The sequence below is a fragment of the Sus scrofa genome, chromosome 12, assembly GCF_000003025.6.
Source record: "Sus scrofa isolate TJ Tabasco breed Duroc chromosome 12, Sscrofa11.1, whole genome shotgun sequence".
Classification (NCBI taxonomy): domain Eukaryota; kingdom Metazoa; phylum Chordata; class Mammalia; order Artiodactyla; family Suidae; genus Sus; species Sus scrofa.
This window is the reverse complement of record NC_010454.4, coordinates 11,068,767-11,086,024: the sequence shown is the minus strand read 5'-3', so window position 1 is coordinate 11,086,024 and position 17,258 is coordinate 11,068,767. Positions and strand designations below refer to the sequence as shown.

General features: G+C 41.2%; 1 protein-coding gene across 11 annotated transcripts in view; it reads right to left on the bottom strand.

Moving 5' to 3' along the window:
• Window positions 1-17,258, bottom strand: part of ABCA5 (ATP binding cassette subfamily A member 5) — a 134,225-nt gene that overhangs the window by 66,892 nt on the left and 50,075 nt on the right. The window contains exon 1 of one of the 11 annotated variants that reach the window (XM_021068107.1): window positions 2,900-3,160. The exons of 8 other annotated variants lie outside the window; for them this stretch is intronic. The gene's annotated coding sequence lies outside the window, so the exon portion shown is untranslated. Of the gene's footprint in view, window positions 1-2,899; window positions 3,161-17,258 lie in introns of those variants that run through there. 2 more of the 11 variants (XM_021068110.1, XM_021068114.1) reach the window with 2 other exon arrangements.

The window sequence follows — 17,258 nt, the reverse complement described above, 5'->3', positions numbered from 1 at the left end:
GACTTATGTACCGAACATTTAAAAAAACCTGATTAGACACAGTCACTGACTTTGCAGACAAATAAAAATTTAATATAACATGATAAATGCAACTGGAGGGAAGAGTTTGAGAAAGAGTGGAATGCAAATTCCAAGTGGAGAAAAAGAATGGAAAAATTAGACTCCCAAATGGCTTGACTTGCATAGAAAACAGGGATACCTGCAATAAAGCAGAGGCACAAGTAAAGTGAATGGGGCCAAAGGGGCAGGTGTGCGCTCTAGATGACCCCGGAAATGGGTTGTAAAATACCGTGTTTGCAAAATTAGATTAAACACTTTTATTTCATACACCCAATATTTCCTTAACTGTACTCTTCATACTTGAGAACAAGTGTTTAATTACCTGGCAATCACATATTTCACTAGTCTGTTCACTCTCCTAAACCCCAGACCTCCAAAGCTTCCACTCATAGCATCGCCTTCAGATAACAACCTTGACTCCTACTTCATTGAGAAAACTGAAACCAAGAGAAGAAAATTCCAAAATCCCCCACTAGCCCTCCTATCCACCTCACCTACAGTCATGCCTGAGGTGATATTATACGTTTCAACAATGCGCCGTTTCAGCCTAAACTGAAGACTTCTTTCACAAGAACTCGGCGATAAAAGCATAAATCGAAATGGAATATTAACCATACCTTTAAAGATTTATATTTTGGAAGAAGAGGTTAAGGACGTACTTGTCAGATGACTTGAAAGAAGTTCCTGCCCAGCTACATACATCACTGGCCTCTCAACTAATAAAAGCACTATTAAAATCAAGCCTTTTAACTTAACAGGGGATAAATTATAAATGTTTTCTTCTACAGTGTTTTAAAATTTGCTGAATGCAATGTAATAATAAAGCAAAACAATAAATGTCAATAAGAGGAGTTCCTGCCCTGGCACAGGGGGTTAAGAATTTGATGGCAGCAGCTCAGGTCAGTGGAGGTTTGGTTTAGATTCCTGGCCTGGCACAGTGGGTTAAAGGATCTGATGTTGCTGTAGCTGCAGCACAGGTCAGATTCAGTCCTTGGCCTGGGAACTTCCATATGCCTTGTGTGCAGTCATAAAACGAAAATAATAATAATAATAATAATTGTCAATATGATTTAAACTAAATTTTATGACAGTATTTCTCAATGAATGGGAAAAAATGCAATGGTACCTACATGACAAGTTATCCAATACATTTTCTTTTTTTTTTTTTTTTTTTTGCTATTTCTTGGGCCACTCCTGCGGCATATGGAGGTTCCCAGGCTAGGGGTCCAATCGGAGCTGTAGCCACCGGCCTATACCAGAGCCACAGCAACGCAGGATCTGAGCCGCGTCTGCAACCTACACCACAGCTCACGGCAACGCCGGATCGTTAACCCACTGAGCAAGGGCAGGGACTGAACCTGCAACCTCATGGTTCCTAGTCGGGTTCGTTAACCACTGCGCCATGACGGGAACTCCCCAATACATTTTCTTATACGTAAAAGATCCCTAAAAACTTGTGCTTAAAGCGATTTTAATCCAATTAATTCATACATTAGCAAAGATTCCAGTTTATTGGAATACTACAAAATTCTTTATATGATCATCCTCTCAAACTCAAGGGCAGAGATTATAAATTGCAATCACCGTGGTATTCTTGGCACACAGTTTAGCATCTAGAATACAAAAGACATTCAAAGAAACCTGCAATGTATTAACAAATTTGCTTTTACCCTGAATGTAAGAGTTCCCTACACTAAATCTTGTCCGAAGGAAAACATACCAGCACATACTCAAGGATTAATGTCTTGTTAGTTTGTTTCTTTCAAATACCCTAAGAGCCCTAACTGTCTTAATAATGTTCTGTTGTATGGGCTCCTCCCTAAAAATGTGTAATACGTCTTTTTTTTTCCAGAAAAGAAATACTGGATAAAGCATCAGAATTTCGAGTCTGGTCAGCTCTACCTTTTCGCTAGTTGGGAGCTTAATGAGTGACTTAACCTCTTTTCGAACCATTTTCCAAATCTGCCCAACTAGAATAACCCCTATCCCCAACTTCAAAAAGATGCTGTCAGGATTAAATGAGATAATACCGAGCTTGGCTTGCTGCTGGGAAGCTAATATACACTCCTCTTCTCCTCTTTTGTTCCTGAAGAACATTCTCGATAGAAAGTAAACGTGATGATCTTTATTCTTTCAGGCTTATTTATTCTGATAAAGAAAGGTCTATCTATGCCTTTGAAGCCCGTGCTTCAGCTATCCCCTCAAACCGAGATCGATGCTGCCAGCCCACCTAGCTTCCAATTCCGCTTGAAATATTTTCACCCCTGGAGCTTTTCTTTGCGTTTTAGGAGTCGGGGTGTTTTCCCCCAAATCGTGTCAGGGTCTCTGTGCATTTTCATCTCTCCCAAACTCCTTTTAACACACAGGGTAATGATCCGTACGAAGCCTCCAAAGAATAACCAGTGCTAAGGACCCAGGTGTTGGGAGGGAAATTTACTTCCACATCTTCTCGCTAACGACTCCGCAGTGATGGAAACGAAACGACCGGGTCCAACCAAGGGCAGCCTGGCAGTGGTCCCACGGCCGGACCACCCCCGGCGCCCAGGGCATCCATACACCAACACCTTGGGAGAGGCAAACAGCATCCCTAGCAGGACACGCCGCAAACCGCGCCTCCTCCGACCTGGGGGACTTTCTCTCGCCCTCCTGAGTCACCGGCTCGGCCCCCTCCCAAACCCCGCTGCACCCTACGCCCCGGGCCCGCAACCCCTCCCCCTGCCCCTCTTTCGCCCTCCCTGCTGCGGCCCCCGCCTGCCGCCCCTCCTCGACCCCTTACTCTCCCGAGGGTAGCAGATCCCCCGCGAGGCTCAAAACCCGCAGCCCTCGGCCTCCGCCTCACCTCAGGGACGGAGCCGCAGGGCTGTCACGAAGGGACGGACCAGGTCCGCGCGGACCAGGCGAGTGACGGAGCTCGGAAATGTGTCCGAGAGCACGGCCGCGCGCCACCGCGCGCGCCCCCGTCACCGCAGACCGGCGGTGCGCCTGCCAAGGGAGGGCGCGACGCCGGAAGCCGAGCTCCGCCCTCTGCTGGACGCACCTGAGGTCGGGGCTCCCAGAGGGACGGGTCCGCGGACGCGCGCGACCCCGCCGCTCGGCCCCGCGCCTCCGCGCCCGCGCAGGCAGCCCACCTGGGGGCGGGGCTCTGGGCGGGGCGAGCGCGGCGAGCGCGGCGCGCCGAGGCCTGGGTCCCCAGGGCCGGCTCGGCAGCTGAGCATTGGGAGCGCGGCCTGGTGGCTGAACCTCTAGGCCTGCGCCGCCTAGGACCTCCCTCCTCCTCGGAGATCTCGCCTCTCTTTCCCTTGAGGCACAGGGAAAAACAACCAGCCCGAAGTTAGGGACTGCAGCCTCCCAGCGTGTGACTTTGGTCCTCTACCCTCTCCTTAAATGCCTCCCCCATCACACCCCTTTAAGAATTGTTTCCTGGCTTTGTAAGAGTTCTCGCTCAGAACTTCATTTCCCAGCCCCTTCTCCTTCCTGCCTCAGCGTGTGGGGTGCAGTGGCCTCGTTGTCATAGTTGCTGCTTCGTTCCCCTGCAACATCGCCCTATGACATCTGGACATTAAGGATGCTTTCGTTTCTGAGGTGTCCTCCTGAGAGTCTGCAATGTGGCAGGTCCTGAAACTTCCAAAGGAGACATATGGCCTCTATGGGAGATTCTATGCCGCAGTTATTTTTGCTAAAAATGTAAACTGTTTAGCGTTTTAATGCCCAAAGTGACAAGTGGTGGCCAAAAAGTATTGCAAAGGGGAAAAAAGTCACAACAGATTTTGCTCTCCAGATTTCTGTATACTCACAGTTCTTTGCACAGTTTTTTATTTTTTGGTTATTTAGCTGCTTAAGGACTTTTTAAAAATTCCATTGACCCTGTGTACATCATGTATTTTTTTTACTTAGTTTTTCTGCTTCTTAGATTTAAATCTCCCCAGTTATTCTGCTAAAATAGAATAAATAAATAAAAATAGTTATTGGAGTTCCCGTGGTAGCTCAGCAGAAACGAAACTGACTAGTATCCATGAGGGCGCAGGTTCAATCCCTGGCCTTGCTCAGTGAGTTAAGGATCCAGCGTTGCCATGAGCTGTGGTGTAGGTCACAAACGTAGCTCAGATCCCACATTGCTGTGGCTGTGAGAGGCCGGCAGCCATAGCTCCAATTCAGCCCCTAGCCTGGGAATTTCCATATGTCAAGGGTGAGGCCCTAAAAAGATAAAAAAGACCAAAAAAAAGAAAAGAAAATAGAGTTTCCACTTTGGTGCAATGCATTAAGAATCCACCTGCAGCTCCAGTCCCTGCAGAGGCACTGGCTTGATCCCCAGCCCTGCCCAATGGGTTAAAGGATCCAGCAATGTGGTATAGGTTGAAGCTGCAGCTCAGATTCAATCCCTGGCCCAGGAACTTTCATATGCTATGGGTGGTGCCATTAAAAAAAAAATTAAGGGGGAGTTCCTGTTGTGGGGCTCAGTGGATTAAGAATCTAACTAGTATCCATGAGGATGTGGGTTTGATAGCTGGCCTCACTCAGTGGATTAAGGATCTGGCATTGCCGTGAGCTGTGGTGTAGGCCAGCAGCTGTAGCTCTGATTTGATTCCTAGGTTGGGAACTTCCCATATGCTGTGAATGTAGCCCTAAAATGAAAAAAATAATAATAATAATAAGGAAACAAGCTCCATTTCTCCCACTGAATATGGATTAAATAGGAAATTCAAAGAGCTTCGGTGGACTCTGTGATGATTCAAAATCTGACAGTCAGTGTTGGGGGGTGGGGGGAAAGGAAGAGAGAATGTCCTTTGGGACTATACCAGAAAACTGAAGAAGGCAAATCATGAAAACTATGTATGATATATTTTTTCTCTTTTGATATATCTAAGATATTTTAGTTATAAATTCTGAAGAATGCTTTCTTAAGAGCCTAGGATTTGTGGATAAGTAAATAAATAGAGGTCAAAAATAAATCTACTTGCAAAAATGTTACTGAAATAACACATTCACCCCAGTTCTCCAATTGTACTTCCCACAAGTAGCCTCAACCTGCTTTAACCTCAGAAGTCCATGCCTCATTTCTACCGCTATTCTAGACATTTGTTTCCTGCGTCTCTTATCCCTGCAATGTTCTCTGTCATTCTGTCCACAATATCTCTTCTTTTGCTTCAAGATAACATGACCCAAACCCCCCAAAACTCTCATCACCCCAGACAAAATGATCTCACTTTCCTTTCAACTGTTCACATCCTGTTCACATCATTTTACTTAGGTACTGTTTTCTTCAATTAAATTGTAGGTAGACTGAGATTTAGAGCTTTTTCTCACACTGATTTAAATTTCCAGGCTTTCGGCATCATAACGGTGTGTGTAGTCACGGATGTTGCAGATAGCACTGCAATGTTTGTTGTACACGGATGTTTTACATGAGAAAACACATGCACAACAGTTTGCAAACATTGTCACTGTCCTCACAAAAGGTCACCACTCACTCAATGAAATATACCTCATGAGAGAAAGATATTAAATTCTTCTTATGGATGGATGGCAAAGCTGATAATATGACTTCTAGAATAATATGACAGAAAGAATACTAAATAGGAGGTTTTTAATAAAAAGACTGCTGCAAAGTAACGTATTGGCCCTGACATGTTTTACTGTGTGTTTGAGCCAGCTACTTATCAGACTGGATGCACTTGGTAAACAATTGAGCCAGATAATCTCAATCTAAATTTCCTTAGTTACCAGGTCCCAGTACTAAATAAGCAGCTGAAAGAGAAGATGTTTCCTGTCTGAGCTTCTGTATCTAGGAAAGAGCAAACAAGCCATACTGCTTGGTTGTCATGGTGGCAACCTAAATCCCCATATCTCATTAATAAATTTCTAGACAAATAAATCACACGGGAATACAGAGAACATTGAACTTGTAGATTGAGATGTAACAAGCTGCCTCGCTGAACAAAATAAACCAGGATGAACCTGGTTTTGGATTCAACATTTAAGTTAGGTATAATTTCAAAGGATTTCATATTGATACCTTTTCCTAGAATAAGGCAGGACAAGGCAAGAAACACAGCTTTGGCTGGCAAAGTTGAAAGAGAATTTCATGTTTTTAACCACAGATTTCCAAACTGCAATCTCAAATGTGGCTGAGACTGTTAATAAATGGCTTGGGGAAACGATTAATAATTAGTGCAAGGCTGGAGAAAGGAGTGACTTCCAAAGGTAGTTTTAGCTCGTTTGGCTTTAATATTGTTACTATTACTATTAATTATTATTATTATTATTGTCTTATTACACTTAAAAGAATTTCAAGTATATTCTGTCTTTGTGTTTCTCCACATAGAGACATTTTTCGAGGGGATTAATATCTGAAGATTATCTAGCCAAATTTGATATTTAAAACCCAACTAACCAACAAATGACTCACGAGTACCTAGTATTCTTGCTTGGCAAGAACCCCAACTTGCTAAGTCGGGTTGAACAAAAAAAGGTCAAGAAATGAACAATTATTCTGAGAGCAAAAAATAATAAGAAAGAGCATCTAATGACGATAGATGCTGTTCCCACTGCTAAACTATGTCACGCCAACTATAAAGCACTATAGAGAAATCATTGAGGACTAGAGTCACCTGGTCCCTTCAAGAGAAACAGATGGGGAGATTGCTTTAACGAGAGTGGAAAATATATTAGAGGGCATAGAGAAATACGCCTGTATAGGTTTTTATAAACACAAAAATGATCGCTTTACCTAAAAGAATCTCATATAGGCTAAAAAAGAGACTTGACTCAGTCTGTGTGCTCTTTTCCTCTTCCGTAAGGAAAACGAACTTGAAAGGGGAAACAACGTGAGAAGAGAGCTGAAACTCAAGAAGGCTGAGGAGACAGTAAGCGAACGCCTATCTATTTCAAATAAGTTCATGTTTCTAGGCACAAATTACAACCCACAGCTGTTTTTAGGTAACCTAAGCTCTACAGCATGGCTGGTTAAGTTCAGAGAAATGGTAAAAAACTGAAAAAGATTATAGATCATCTGCTTTTTAAAACAGTGGTTAAAAGACATTGAAAACTTTAGAACAGAAAAGTAAAATCCCAGAGTACATAATTAAATATATGTTATGAACATTTAGAAGAGAGTTTGGTTGTCACTAAAAACCAGAATAACTAAACTAAGGATAAAGGATACTATACTTATTTACTGATTTGATCTTTGAAATTAAAATGGGAATTACATAGGCATGATAAAAATTAACTTCAGCAAAGCATGTTCTCTGGTTTTTGGGACGTTTGTTTGTCTGTTCCTTTTTCTTTTCAGAGGCTGCACCAGCGGCATATTGAAGCTCCCAGGCTAGGGGCCGAATCAGAGCTGCAGCTGCTGGCCTACACTACAGGCACAGCAACTTGGATTCTGAGCCACATCTGTGACCTATACCACAGCTTGCAGCAATGGGGGATTCTTAACCCACTGAATGAGGCCAGGGATCAAACCCACATCCTCATGGATACTACTCAGGTTCTTAATCCTGCTGAGCAATGACAGGAACTCCAAAGCTTGTAATCTGATCTTTCATAATATTTGCGGATGAGACTGTAAAATAAGGGTTTGGAGTTCCCTCGCGGCTCAGCAGGTTAGGGATCTGGCATCACTGCTGTGGCTCTGATTACAGCTCTGGCGAGGGTTCCATCCCTGGCCAAGGAACTGCTGCATGCCACAGGTGTGGCCAAAAAAATAATAATAATAAATTAAAAATAATATAAAATAGGAGCTTGACATAAGTATGATTGGGTAAACTCAAAAGTTAGTTGGATAAACTGTAGCCAAATATTTGTTTTTCTTTTCTTTTTTTTTTTTTTTTTTTTTGGCTTTTTAGGGCCTCACCTGCAGCAAATGGAAGTTCCCAGGCTAGGGGTCAAATTGGAACTATAGCTGCCAGCCTGCACTACAGCCACAGCAACACCAGATCTGAGCCGTGTCTGCGACCTAACCACAGCTCATGGCAACACCGGATCCCTGACCCACTGATCAAGGCCAGGGATCGAACCCACATCCTCATGGATACTAGTCAGATTCGTTTCCACTATGCCATGACGGGAACTACTGTTCATAATTTTTCATAACTTACATAGGTTAGCATATAGAAATCTTTTCTGGTCAAATCAGAGTAAAAAACAAAACCTCTGTAGCATAGAAAATATGACCAAAGACAGAACTGGGAAACGAAATTATTTTAACAATTTGAACTCTGAGTTAAAAACCTAAAAGACAAAATTTAACAGAAATATTTAACACCTCCTACATTTGCTCAAGTTGGGGGGAAAAGAAAAAAAAAAACACTACAGAAATACAAAATAGGAGAGATTCTGGTGTGACCATGTAAAACACATGCAGAGGTTTTAGTGTCTGTCAAGATCAATGGGAGTTAATAGAAGAGATCAGGTAGTTTACAGTGCTACCTCTAATCTTCAGTGTGAAAACACCATGCCCACGAGCACCTATCCACTCCTTTCATTTGGGGAATCTGTTGCCCAGTATCCCCTAGAAGCCACGATCTCTCTAGAATAGGCAGAGTAATGCCCCCATTCATCCAAAGATGTCCACATCCTGACCCCTGGAACCTGTGAATTTGTTACTTCGCAGAGAAAAAGAGGATTAATCTTGCTAATAAGCTGGCCTGAAAATAGGGAGATTATCCTGGATTATCTGGGTGGGCCCAATGTAATCGCAAGGATCCTTAAAAGTAGAAGAGGAAGATGAAGAGGCTGTCAGCAGACTTTGCTGTGAGAATTTAACTCACAGCTGGCCATGAAGACGGAGGCAGGAATGGAAAAGTCTGGCAGACAGATTCTCCCCTAGAGCCTCCAGAAAGGAAAGCAGCCCTGCCAACACCTTGGTTTTATCCCAGAGTGAACTGGGTGTTAGACTTCTAACCTATAGGACTATAAGATAACAGTTGTTTTGTTTTGTTTTTTGGCTGCACCTGCAGCATGTGGAAGTTCCAGGCCAGAGACTGAACCTGCGCTACAGCAGCAACTCAAGCTGCTGCAGTGACAATGCAGGATGTATAACCCGCCCCACCACAAGGGAACGCCAGATAATAGCTGTTTGAAGTCACCAAGGTGGTGATCATTTGTAACACAGATTAAGGTAAAAATTTGTAACCAAAAATTTGTTACAACTTCTTCTCATTCTCTGCATGATAGCCCTATGCTTATTTTGTATCCGAATGTTTTTCATTTTCCTTTCTCCTTCTAGGTAAGCAACAGGTGATACAGAAGAAATGATGAACAATTACTTAGATGCTGTGGACTCAGAAACTTCATAACTGATGTGACTCCATAATCACATTTGCAGAGTTAGTCTCTATGGTCACTAGTCTTCTAATTTGCAAAAAAAGACTTTTAAAATACCTGCTTTCAGGAGTTCCCCTTGTGGAACAGCAGTAATGAATCCAACTAATATCCATGAGGACACAGCTTCATCCCTGACCTCGCTCAGTGGGTCAAGAATCCAGCACTGCCGTGAGCCGTGATACAGGTCAAATATGCGGTTTGGATCCTACATTGTTGTGGCTGTGGTGTAGGTCAGCAGCTATAGCTCTGCAGCTCCAACTGGACCCTTAGCCTGGAAACCTCCATATGCTACCAGTGCAGGCCTAAAAAGCCTAACAAACAAAAAAACAAAAAATTACCTGCTTTCTTTGACTCTCTTGAGTTGCTTCAAGGAGTTTATGAGGCGAGTGAAAAAATAAAAGCCAACTTTTTTTTCAGCCACGCCTATGGCATATGGATGTTCCTGGGCCAGGGACTGAACCCCAGCCTCAGCAGAGACCCGAGCTGCTGCCGTGACCACACTGTATCCTTAACCCTTTGAGCCACAAGAGAATTCCAAAAGCCAATAAATTATTAAACACATAATATGTGCTAAACACTGGTCTGTGTGTTTTATATGTAGTCTTTAACTTAATCTCTACAATAACAATATGAGCTGTTTTCTTCTGTTTTAAAAATATTTAGTGTTTAAATATTTGTAAAATACTTAAGTATTTAGTATTTTAAATAGTATTTTTAAAGCTACTATTTTTTTCCTCCACCAAGGTAGATGGAAGCTAAATACTCTGAAATTTTTAAAGCAACAGAGATTACAAGTAAATGGACTTCATGCATGGACTCAATATACAAGGAAGAAAAAAATTTTTCTACCAGTACTTTTTCTGATAATATTTTCTTTTTTCATTTAAGCTTTACTGTTACTAACTTTCAATATTTGTTCCCTGAACACTTCCATCACAGTTATTCTCTTCATTAATCTGTGCATTCATTTTGTATATAATATTTGCGGAGTGCCTGTTATATGGCAGACTCTATCCTAAGCATTAGAGATAGACAAATACCAGTAGTATGGTAGCAGCTGTTAAGGAGTTTAAAGTGTAATGAGGTCTATAGATAAAAATGGGAAGTGACCTCCTCGTTTACAATGGCTTTCCTATTCTCCGCTCTCTCTATGAACTCAACTGATCCTGCATTAAGGCTCATTTTAAAATACAATTTGATGTTAAGTCCCTGACGAGAAAATTTTGTTTCATATTAAAGAAGCCTTTGTCTATAATCCGGTTTTAACTGATCCCAGAGTCTCTTAAATCAATGATTAAGCAAAGTTGTCTGAGATGGAGTTTCCTCGTGGTGCAGCAGGTTTAGGATAAGTGTTGTCACGGCAGCAGCTTGGACTTGGGTTCAATCCCTGGCCTGGGAACTCCTGCATGCCCTTGGGCAGCCAAAAAAAAAGTTGCCCGAGACAACTTGATTTCTCTATCCAGTTAGAATATGGCCCATTTTAGAAGGTAATCATGATATAAATAGCAAGTGAAAAATAAATAAGTAAATGGTTTATCATTTTCACTCCTGTGGTTACCTTCTTTTGCCACTAGATGGTGCCTATATGCCTGAGAGACAAAAAAAAACACCATACAGTTGAACTTGGAAACTGGTGATCAGATGATCACAAGTTGAGAAGAGGAAACTGCCCAGACTAAATTTTACCTAATCCTGATTCTTAAATTTATACTTAAAAAGTAAAACCAACATCTTCCCTTCCTTTTGGATAAACAGAACAGTAATAAATTTTAAATTAAATTAAAATACCTGCCCATGTTGTACTACCTCATCAGGACCTAGGCTTTATTTTCATTTATTTTTACATTCTAATAACATGGTCTTCTGAGAGCCTAACCTGGACTACTTGCTGTTCCCTATTTATGCCCTCCACTCTCCCATCTCCTTATCTAGACTTAGTTTTTTTCTCTCAACCGAAAAAGTCACTTCCTCTCCCAACATCTTCCTCCATTATTACTTTTCAGAAATCCCACTCATTTAAGACACATTTCAACTAGCACCTCTTCCATGAAATTCTTCCCGTTACTACTATACCACAAGAAAACGCCTTCTTTCAATGCCCTTTTCATCCTTTTAACAAGCTTGCTCTTTCATTTAATAATATATGGAGCCCAGAGTTCCCAATGAAGCTCAGCAATTAACAAATCTGACTAGCATCAGTGAGGACACAGGTTCCATCTCTGGCCTTGCTCAGTGGGTTAAGGATCTGCAATTGCCCTGAGTTGTAGTGCAGGTTGCAGACGTGGCTCGGATCCTGCATAGCTGTGGCTGTGGCTGTGGCTGGCAACTGCAGCTTCAATTTGACTCCCAGCCTGGGAACCTCCATATGTTGCAGGTATGGACCTAAAAGGCAAAAATAAAATTAATAAATGGAGTCAGAGTTCCCACTATGGTGCAGTGGGTTAAGGATTTGGCATTGCTACAATTATGGCTCCAATTCGATCCCTGGCCCAGGAAATTCCATATGCTGTAGGTACGGCTATAAAAAAATGTAGCATGCATTATCGCAATGTGATATGCATCTCTATAGCACTTAAAGATTTTCCAACTTGTGATTATTTATGAACATTTCTTAATCTCTGTACTATATAGTGTTTGCCTCCTGAGTGCAAAGACGATCTTAGTCATCGTTCTTGAAAGTTACCATAATACCATGTACTGAGTTGATCTGAATAATATCCATAGTCTTGCTGCCAAAAACTCTAAGAATCAAAAATTAAGTGATAGTTTATTGAATAATTTGGATGAAGTTCATTAGCAAGACCTGTAGAAACAAATCATCTTTCTACCTAAAAATGACAGTCATGTCATGAGACTCCAAATTTTTAGAAATGACGGGTACAGTAAAAACTATTTTAAAATATAAAGCTGAGCTCAAAACAGAGAAAGCAAAAGCTTCAGGGCCAGAAATAAAGGAGAAATTCAAAGGCACTGTAGCAAGGTCCAGGAATTGAGGTTTTAATCCCATGCAGATAGGGTCCTAGAGCCACTTACTGAGAAGCTGAAACTGATATTCTTGTGTAAATTAGGACCCTAAAGAGGTTTTTAATTTTTAAAAACTATGGAAGTTGCCAAGCTTATCCTCTATCCATTAGTCTTAATTGAGTAGAGACAGAAGGTAATGGTTCCCGTGAAAATCGAAAGTCCCAGTCTATGGAAGTGCAATTTTACATTATCATTTGAAAACCGAATCCCAAGCTTAGAAACTCGGAAACTGCCAAGTCCCTAGAAGACCAAATACAGAAATCCTCAATGAGGACACTTGCACAACTCAGGGCTCAGAAGAATCCCACAGAATAAACAAGTTTCCCTGAAGAGCTCTCAATAAAATCAACACACCACACAAGGGAACAACCCACTGCAAGTGAGAGTCAGCAGATACATCAAACTGAAAAAAATCTGAGCCCAGATAATTTCAGTGAATAGAACCACCTGAGTTCTCTTATGGCATAGCAGGTAAAAGATCCAGCATTGTCACTGCAGCAGCTCAGGATGGGTCACTGCTATGGTGTAGGTTTGATCCCTGGCCCTGGAACTAAAAGAACAAGATGAAAAAATAGAAATAGTTGAAAAAGAATAGGACTTTATTGGTTCATTAATTCTCTTAACAAATATGTATTGAGCATCCGAAAAGTTCCACCCCTGTTCTAGGTGGAGGAGATAAAATAAGACATGCAAGTTCCCCACTATCAACAGGTGGGTTAAACAGATGGTCTAAAAACAGGAGATGATTATTACACTGGAAAATAAATCTGAGAAAATTACCCACAGTGCAGCACAGAGGATTTTTTTTTTTTTTTTTTTTTTGTCTTTTTGTCTTTCTGGGACCCATGGCACATGGAGGCTCCCAGGCTAGGGGTCCAATCGGAGACCCAGCTGCTGGCCTACACTACAGCTCACGGCAATGCCAGATCCTTAACCCATTGAGCGAGGCTGGGGATCAAACCCACATCCTCATGGATGCTAGTCAGGTTCGTTAACCACTGAGCCATGACGGGAACTCCAGATTTTTTTTTTTTTTTTTAATGGAGAATATAAAAGTGAAGTTAAAAGTTATGGCAGATTGAAGTTCCCATCGTAGCTCAGCAGAAACAAATCTGACTAGCATCCACAAAGATGCAGGTTTGATCCCTGGCCTTGCTCAGTGGGTTGAGGATCTAACATTGCCATGAGCTATGATGTAGGTTGTAGATATGGCTTGGATCTGGCATTGCTGTGGTTGTGGCGTAGGGTGGCAGCTGTAGCTCCTATTCGACCCCTGTCCCGGGAACCTCCATATGCCATAGGTTCGGCCCTAAAAAGACAAAAAAAAAAAAGAAAAAAGTTATTAAAGGTAGAAGAAGATCCAAGACACATTTAATGGAAGTTGCTTAAAAAAAAAAAAAAAAGACATAATGGAGTGAAAGCACTATTCAAAGAGAAAATAGCAGAATGTTCTTCAGAAATAAAGAAAGACATGAACCACGGAACAACATAAGGAGTCCTCAACAGGGTAAGTTTTTAAAAGAAATCAATATCTAGACATTTCTAATTAAAACTAAAGAGCATCATGGAGTTCCCATTGTGGTGCAAATGGATTGGTGGCATCTCTGCAGCTCCAGGATGCAGGTTGGATCCCCTGCCCAGCACTGTGGGTTAAAGATGCAGCATTCCTGCAGCTGCAGCATAGGTCACAACTGCAGTTCAGACTGGATCCCTGGCCTGGGAATTCCATATGCTGTGGAGTGGCCCCCCCAAAAAACAACCAAAAAAACTGAAGATCACCAAAATCAAAGAGGAAAAATCATAACAGTAAAGGAAAAAAAAAGGAAGGAATGCCTACAAAGTGTGTAGACAAACAAAAGAAATCTCATTAGTAAAAGTAAGATTGAAATAAAAATTTTTAAGTGTTAAGAAAATTCTATTCTTGGCTAAACTGTCATTTAGTGAGGATCAAAAAAAGACATTTTCAGAAAAAAATCGAGTTTATCATTTACAGACCTAGGCTGGAAGAGCTACTAACCGAGGTACTTCAGTAAGAAGGAAACCGAATCCCAAAAGATGAAGCAAAGTGCAAGACACTGAAGAAAGGAAGCAATTAAAATGTTTGGGGAAACTAAAAGAGTATTTATTGTAATAATAATTCTAACCAAGAAAACTGAAACACTATAACATGAAAGAAGGAGAGGTTAGGGTTGAAACATTTTGGGTTTCTAAATTCTGGCTCATCTGAGAAGAAGCTACAACTACTGATTAATTTTATACATTGTAAAATCAAATATGTATGTTAAAAATTTCAAGACTAATCACCTGTCATGTGTGTTTGCTGCATCATTTAAGGATATTCAACTTTGGAATAGAAAATGAAAGAAAGAAACAATAAATAAAAAGACATGTTGATATAGATAGAGTGCATGTGTAATAATGAACATGTAGACAGAAAGAGACAGAAAGGCCAAATAAGCACATCCAGAAGACATACAAGACACCAAATATTCATGAGGATTTCCTTTAGTCCCATGTATCCTCTGCTCAGGCCAGTTAGATAAAACCCATGGATGCTCAGGAGTTCCTGTGGTGGCGCAGTGGTTAACGAATCTGACTAGGAACCATGAGGTTGCGGGTTCGATCCCTGGTCTTGCTCAGTGGGTTAAGGATCTGGCATTGCTGTGGGCAGCTCGGATCCCGCGTTGCTGTGGCTCTGGCGTAGGCTGGTGGCTACAGCTCCAATTAGACCCCTAGCCTTGGAACCTCCATATGTCGCAGGAGCGGCCCAAGAAATGGCAAAAAAAGACCAAAAAAAAGAAAAAGAAAAAAAAAATCCATGGATGCTCAGCAAGTTATCAGTGTTGAGTTACAACTATAGACAGGCATCCCAGTACCTGAATCTGGTAGAGAAAGTATGACTTGGCTCCAGTTCCCTTCCCTTGGTGAGTCTTCTTAGCTCACCCTCAGCTTTGGTCATCATAGCCACAAGGTTAGAGGGGAAGCTGATGTGGGAAAAATGGGAGATGGGGGACATGAAAATTTCCTAACACAGGATTCAGATAACTTGGTCCTTCCATCTCAATGGCAGCCTTCCCTGAGGACACTACTAAACCATTCCATTCCTTTTCCCTGTCTCTTACTATTGGCTTTAAATGGATTCCACAAACCATGTGATTCCAGCATCCTAATGTGCTCTGTGAGCCCTTCCAGGCTAACCCCTTAGTTGTGGCCTTGAAGGCTACCACTGCATAAGGTAACTCCCCAATGACCTATCACTAGTAGAGGTAAACATATAACTCATAAATTAAGAAGAGCAGGAAAGAGAAAGAAAAGAAATCATTCCAAAAAAGAAAGAAAGAAAGAAAGAAATCATTCAAACAGAAGGCTTGAATTTGACCCCTAGCCTCGGAACCTCCATATGCTGTGGGTGTGGCCCTAAAACAACAACAACAACAACAACAACAACAAAATTACATTTGATTACCTTTTCCTCTATTTCAAGGATGGACAACAATTTTTCATTTGCATGCCTTCTCGTATGGTAGTGGCTGAATAGAATAGCAGGTTAAGGATTCTAGATTCTAACACCAATTCTCTTCTTGAAAAAAAGAGTGCCCTCATCTACTAGCCACGTCTGCCAAAAGGCAATGGAAATGAGAAGAGATAATATGAGAAGCACAAATTTGCCTCTCTTGGTCCATGTTTTCTTTTTCTCCTTCTTTTTAAATTTTATTGGACTTAACAATGTTGACTTACAATGTTGTTCTTGGTCCATGTTTTCTAAGCTTAAAAAATTTCTAGCACTTTCAACAATTAAATTATATATTTTCCTTTTTTTCTTAAGGTGATGCTCTTACACCTAAGTCTTATACCTACCTAGGATAAAAGTGAATTTATATTCTATTAACTTAAATAAGAATATTTACAACATCCACAACAGCATCAAAATCATAAGGTAACAGGAGTTCCGTGGTGGCTCAGTGGTCTGAGGATCTGGCATTGTCACTGCTGTGGCTCTGGTTACCACTGTGACACAGGTTCAAAACCTGGCCCGGGAACTTCCACATGCCATGGGTGCAGCCCCCCAAAAATCATAAGATAACATACACACACACACACACACATATGCATAAAATATATACAATGCTACTGCCTAGGAAAGAAGGTACAATGATATATCTGGCAAGAACTTTCAGCTGTTACATTACAAATGACTACAAATGGTTATTGAGTTCTTACTGTGACATATGCAAGATATTCTACAGCAGCAAAGCATACTGCCTGCCCTCAAGAAACTGAATTATAGTGGAGAAATCCCTGTACACAACCAATTATAAAACAGAGGATGATTATCAGTAGATCCTAAATCAGGTTGAGCACCAGGATCACCCAAGAAGCTTTTTTGTATAATTGAAATATATTTAACATATAACATTGTGTAAGTCTAAGATATGTAACATGTTGATTTGATATATGTTTTTCCTCATTCAATCTCTGATTTGATATATTTATATATTTCAGAAAATTACCATTGTTGCATTAGTTACACCTCTTTCCCTTCACATTGCATCACATAATATTTCTTTTCTGTGATGGGAATAATTAAGATCTAGGCTCTTAGTAAGTTTGATGCTTATAAAGCAATATTGTTGCCTTAACACATGAGTCGTAATTCAGCTGGGCACAGGATTCTTGAGTAATGCCCTTTCCCCCTCAAAATTCTGTAGACACACACACATTTTTCTTATCATCTGAACCATTTGAGAGTAAGTTGCCTGCATCAAACCCCCCTGCCCCTAAATATGGTGTGCATTACCTAAGAACAAGGATATTCTCCTACACATACATAATTATTAATTTGCTGA